Below are 5,674 nucleotides of genomic sequence, written 5' to 3'. Positions count from 1 at the left end.
TGGGCCAAAGATATTGCAGTTTAAGTTAGCATTTGAGCACAAACATTAACTTAAACATACTCTGGTATGAAACCCAATTGAATATCATGGTTTATGGGATTGGGCCTGAAGAATTGATGAGTCTGGAACTTCAATTTGTTGAGTCATGTGTCATTACTTGATTATCACTAAGTTTGCTCAATGAATGTTACAGAATTGGATCAGCAGCCTCATCAGGATTTTGGATCATAAACCCAAAGCAAAAGGAAATCAGGGAAAGGCCTCAAAGCCCAAGAAACACAACAGAAGCTCAATTTAGAAAGTGTATAAATAGGATAGAATTTAAGTTTGAGGGGGGTAACACAAACTGGGAACTTTTGATCATTTTCTAGTTTTCATCTTTTTGTAATTGAATTCAGAGCTATGACTCACTAAACCCCCTTTCATTGGGTTAGGGAGCTCTATTGTAATTCAATGAATCAATAATAGTTTTTATCTTCTTCTTCAATCTTTTCTCTTGAATTTTGTTAGAAAGCTTCTCGATCTAATTCCATTGGATAGTTGTCTTGGGAAAGAAATTATCCATAATTGGAATCCTTCGGAACCTTGGGAAAGGAATGGAGGATTCATGCTAGAGAAGCTTTCTCACAGTGAATTGGATTGGGGTTTGGATGGATATTATGACATGTAATCCTACCAAATTGTGGTTCATGAAACTGTGTGGTATAATCAGTGATCGAGCATCATCTCTTCTTATGAACATTTAAACCAAGGGATTGGGAATTTGTTTGTTTTTTAGAGAGAATTGGTGAGCCAAGGGATTGGGATCCAATCATATAAGATTGCCAAGTAAAATTCAATGAATGCATTGGTTGAGGAAGGGATAAAAATGTTTTGATTCGGAGATCTCAATATCTCCTGAAACCCAATGAATTCCCCATTTCTGATCTACCACTTTCTCTTTACATTCTGCAATTAAACTCATGCAATCACCCCGATCCCCTTTTAATTTCAGCAATTTAGCTTCTCGCTCTTTAATTCATGCAATTTAAGATTCTGCACTTTTAATTTCTTGCCATTTACGTTTCCCGCCAATTTTACATTCCGCAATTCTCATCTAAATCTTGATCCCGCTCAACTAGAACACACTTCTAATCCGAATTGCTCACTCAACCAATCCTTGTGGGATTCGACCTCACTCTATTGTGAGTTTTTACTTGACGATAACCGGTGCACTTGCCGGAAGGAATTTTTGCCGATCGTGCAATTTCCTAAAATCGTAGCTATCAAGTTATAGCACATCAAGTTTATGGCGCCGTTGTCGGGGATTGGTTTTCGATTGACAATTCTCAAATTGGAAGTTAACTAGATTGAGCATTTTTCTTGTTTTGTTAATTCAGTTTAAGTTACTTGTTGAATTTTAATTTCTGCACTCTGTTACTTGCTTTCTTTCTTTATGCCTTTAAATTCAAGCAACTAACTCACTGACTCACTAACTATTTGAATTAATTCCTCAACTGCTCTAACCATACTCTTCCATTAACCAAGAGTATTTCACTTGTTTGTTGCCTGTGCTGTGTTCTTGTATGACAGGTAGGAGAGGAGAGACATCAACTCCTCCATATACCGAACCAGAGAGGACCCTTCATAAACTTAGAAGGGAAGCAAGAGGGAAGAGAGTACTGGGAGAAGAAGAATCTGAAGGAGAATCTGAGGACAATTTTGAGGAAGCTCTAGATCTCAACATGGATAGAGAAGTTCACAACCATGAGAGAGCTGATGGAAACAATGCCATTCCCGAGAGGAGGGTTCTTGGTTCATACATAAACCCAACCTCTGGGAATTGTGGTAGCAGCATTCAGAAACCACCCATTCAGGCCAACAATTTTGAACTCAAACCACAGCTAATATCACTGGTGGAGAATCATTGTTCATTTGGTGGGAGTGCTAATGAAGATCCAAACCAACATCTCACAAAATTCCTGAGAATTTACGACACTGTGAAGTCCAATGGAGTCCAGGAAGATGCCTATAAACTGCTCTTGTTCCCATTTTCACTTAGGGACAAGGCAGCTAAGCGGCTGGAATCATTCCCAAGGGGGAGCCTAACAACCTGGGATGAGGTGGAAAGCAAGTTTCTGGCACGTTTCTACCCCCCACAAAAGGTCAATAGGCTTCGATCTGAGGTTTAGACTTTTAGACAACAAGATGGTGAAACTCTCTACGAGGCATGGGAGAGGTTCAAGGATTTGACAAGGAAATGCCCACCAGACATGTTCCATGACTGGGTGCAATTGCATATTTTCTATGATGGACTTTCTTATGAATCAAGGAAGGCTGTAGACCATTCATCAGGAGGTTCATTGAACAGGAAAAAGACTGTGGAAGAAGCCATTGAAGTGATTGAGACAGTGGCTGAGAATGAGTACTACTATGCTTCAGAGAAACACAACACTAAGGGAGTCATGGAGCTGAACCATGTTGATACAATTCTAGCCCAAAACAAGGTATTTGCCAAGCAACTAGCAGAGCTCACCAGGAAATTAGAAACAAATCAAGTGGCTACAATACACACACAAGATCAAGAGGAGGTAAGCACTGAAGGAGGTGATTGGGAATAGGCCAACTATGTGGGAAATCAACAAAGGCAACCATATGATCCACATTCCAACACTTACAACCCAGGCTGGAAAAACCACCCAAACTTTGGGTGGGGAAACCAGCAAACCCAACCACAAAACCACAAACCTTACAACCCCAACCAACATAACAATTCCACATACCAAAACTCCAACCAAAGATCATACCAAGCCACACAAAACACTTACTCCCAACCACCATATCATGGCCAAAATAATCAACCTGCCCAACCTAATCTGAACCAACAATTTCAAGATCAATTAAACAGGATAGAAGGAATGCTTGCAACCAAGGGTTAAGACATAACCGAATTGAAAGCCTTTAAGGAAGAAGTAAATTCTAACTTGCAAAACCAAGGAGCTGCCATCCAGAAGCTAGAAAATCAAATTGGGTATTTGTCTAAGCAAACCCCTGGGCCAAGCATTTCTCATGCTGCCAAGGCTATTGCAAGGGAAGAATGTAAGGCCATAACCCTCAGAAGTGGAAAGAAGCTAAAGGAGATCTCAAAGGAAACCACAGAGGATGAAGCAAAGGAAAATGTGAGAGACAAGGAACAGGGACAATCTTTTACACCGTCTACAACAAAAGAAAAAGAAAAAGAGGTCCTGAAGCCTTATACACCCAAGGCACCATATCCTCAACGTTTGATGAAAAGTGAAAAGGATGGCCAATTCTCCAGATTCTTGGAGATTTTCAAGAAGCTTCAAATCAACATTCCGTTTGCTGAGGCAATAGAGCAAATGCCACTCTATGCAAAATTTTTAAAGGAATTAATGACCAAGAAGAGAAGCTGGAGAAATGAGGAAACTGTGTTGTTGACTGAAGAATGCAGTGCCATCATTCAACACAAATTGCCTCAGAAATTGAAGGATCTAGGCAGTTTCCAAATCCCCTGCATCATAGGAGAAGTCATGGTGGAGAGGGCCTTGTGTGACTTAGGGGCCAGTATTAATTTGATGTCTCTAACAATGATGAGAAGAATGAAGATTGAGGAAGCCAAACCAACAAGAATGGCCCTCTAATTGGCAGATCGAACTTTTAAATTCCCTCATGGGATAGTTGAGGATTTGTTGGTGAAAGTGGGAGATTTTATATTTCCTGCCGATTTTGTGGTGTTAGATATGGAGGAAGAAGCCAAAGCTTCGATAATCCTGGGAAGACCCTTCCTGGCTACTGCTGGAGCCATCATAGATGTCCAAAAGGGTGAACTTACTCTTAGACTACATGATGAGCAATTGGTGTTTAACGTATTCAAGGCAATAAGCTATCCATCAGAATCACTAAAGGAATGCATGAGGGTGGATGTAGTGGACATTGCAGTACAAGAAACCTTTGAGGAAACAACAAAGGAAGTGGCAGAGGAGGAGTTCACCAAGGATATTGAAGTTAGTGACATCAAGGCGGCTGAAACAACCATGCCAAGCATGCCAGAGAGGGTGAAAGAAGAGAAGGAAGCACCAAAACCTGAGCTCAAAGCATTGCCCCCTAGTCTCAAGTATGCATACTTGGGTAGTGATGAGAGCCATCCTATTATCATTAGCTCTGCCCTGAGCCAAGAACAGGAAGAAGAATTGATCAAGGTGCTACAAACTCATCAAGATGCCATTGGATGGACCCTAGCTGATTTGAAGGGGATAAGTTCATTGATGCCAAGGCATCTTAGGCTAGTTTCACTAGCATTTTTCTGTTAGTTTTAGTTGTTTTATGCATTTTCTTGAGCTTAAAGTAACCAAGAATGGTTAAATGAATAACAAAGCAATGAACCATCCAAACAGTATGATTTTGATGCAAATTTCATGAGTTTTTAGTTATATTACTTGAATGCTATGAATGAAAGATTTCTCATGAAATTTTGCAAGACTTTGATGCAATTGTTTGGATGATTTCAGGGAAGAAGAGGCTAGGCAAGGAAGCAACAAAATCAATAAAGGAAGCTTGAATATCACATGTGGAGTTTAAGCTCCAGTTTAAGCTTAAACGCCAAAATCATGAAAGCTGAGGAAAGGGCTGAAAGTGGCGTTTAACCTCCAGTTTAACCTTAAACTGGAAGTTAAACGCCAGAATTAAAAGCACCAGGGAGCCATTTCCACGTTTAAGCTCCAGTTTAACCTTAAACTGGAGCATAAACGTGTTCGACCATTCTCCTCCAGGGTTGCGTTTTGCATTTCCACGTTTAAGCTCCAGTTTAAGCTTAACTGGAGCTTAAACGTGTTCGACCTTTACCCTCCAGGATGGCTTCCCTCCATTTCCACGTTTAAGCTTCAGTTTAACCTTAAACTGAAGCTTAAACGTGTTCGACAATTCCACACTCCAGGGTTGCCTTCTTCCATTTCCACGTTTAAGCTTCAGTTTAGCCTTAAACTGAAGCTTAAACGTGTTCGACTTATATCACCTCCAGGAGTGTCCAACGTTTAAGTTGCAGTTTAAGCTTAAACTGCAACTTAAACGCCACTAATTGAAAAGGTTTCTGGGCCAAAGATATTGCAGTTTAAGTTAGCATTTGAGCACAAGCATTAACTTAAACGTACTCTGGTATGAAACCCAATTGAATATCATGGTTTATGGGATTGGGCCTGAAGAATTGATGAGTCTGGAATTTCAATTTGTTGAGTCATGTGTCATTACTTGATTATCACTAAGTTGGCTCAATGAATGTTACAGAATTGGATCAGCAGCCTCATCAAGATTATGGATCATAAACCCAAAGCAAAAGGAAATCAGGGAAAAGCCTCAAAGCCCAAGAAACACAACAGAAGCTCAATTTAGAAAGTGTATAAATAGGATAGAATTTAAGTTTGAGGGGGGACACTGGAAACTTTTGGAATTTTTCTAGTTTTCATCTTTTTGTAATTGAATTCAGAGCTATGACTCACTAAACCCCCTTTCATTGGGTTAGGGAGCTCTATTGTAATTCAATGAATCAATAATAGTTTATCTTCTTCTTCAATCTTTTCTCTTGAATTTTGTTAGAAAGCTTCTCGATCTAATTCCATTGGTTAGTTGTCTTGGGAAAGAAACTATCCATAATTGGAATCCTTCGGAACCTTGGGAAAGG

At 39.9% G+C, this 5,674-nt stretch overlaps 1 non-coding gene across 1 annotated transcript; it reads right to left on the bottom strand.

Annotated features, from left to right (window-relative positions):
- Window positions 1-2,150: 2,150 nt before the first annotated feature.
- LOC130953040 (small nucleolar RNA R71) lies at window positions 2,151-2,254 on the bottom strand. Its single transcript, XR_009075214.1, has one exon. It is a non-coding gene; the product is annotated as a small nucleolar RNA R71 (small nucleolar RNA).
- Window positions 2,255-5,674: the final 3,420 nt, after the last annotated feature.

This window comes from Arachis stenosperma, chromosome 9, assembly GCF_014773155.1.
Source record: "Arachis stenosperma cultivar V10309 chromosome 9, arast.V10309.gnm1.PFL2, whole genome shotgun sequence".
In the NCBI taxonomy this organism is placed as follows: Eukaryota; Viridiplantae; Streptophyta; class Magnoliopsida; order Fabales; family Fabaceae; genus Arachis; species Arachis stenosperma.
This window is presented reverse-complemented; position numbering and strand designations above follow the sequence as displayed.